Source organism: Lathamus discolor, chromosome 6, assembly GCF_037157495.1.
Source record: "Lathamus discolor isolate bLatDis1 chromosome 6, bLatDis1.hap1, whole genome shotgun sequence".
Classification (NCBI taxonomy): Eukaryota; Metazoa; Chordata; class Aves; order Psittaciformes; family Psittacidae; genus Lathamus; species Lathamus discolor.
The window spans coordinates 66,523,483-66,523,870 of record NC_088889.1 but is presented as its reverse complement, the minus strand read 5'-3'; positions in this window follow the sequence as shown (position 1 = coordinate 66,523,870).

The window sequence follows — 388 nt, the reverse complement described above, 5'->3', positions numbered from 1 at the left end:
TTTTAGTAGCACTTGAATTAGGATGTATTTCCATTCAGAAAAGATTATTCATAATAAAATACAGAACATCACCATGTATTTTATATTATTTAAGAAAAAAAGAAGCTACAACTCCATAACCACACCACACAGCACAGTGCTGTGACAGGCAGTGCCTGACACTCACAGGTTTTTGTGGGGTTTTTTTCACTCAGAAATAAAAAACCCTAGGAACAGGCTGAAAATTTCAGAGCACTTCCCTTCTTTGCCATAGAAAAGGGAGAATTGAGTTCTCAGACATTCTACATTAAATACTGAATGACTGATTTATTTTCCTCACAAGAGTGATTTATCACATCAAAACGTTGTTTCCTTCGAGTTGCACACCATTCCCTGTTCAGCTGTCATT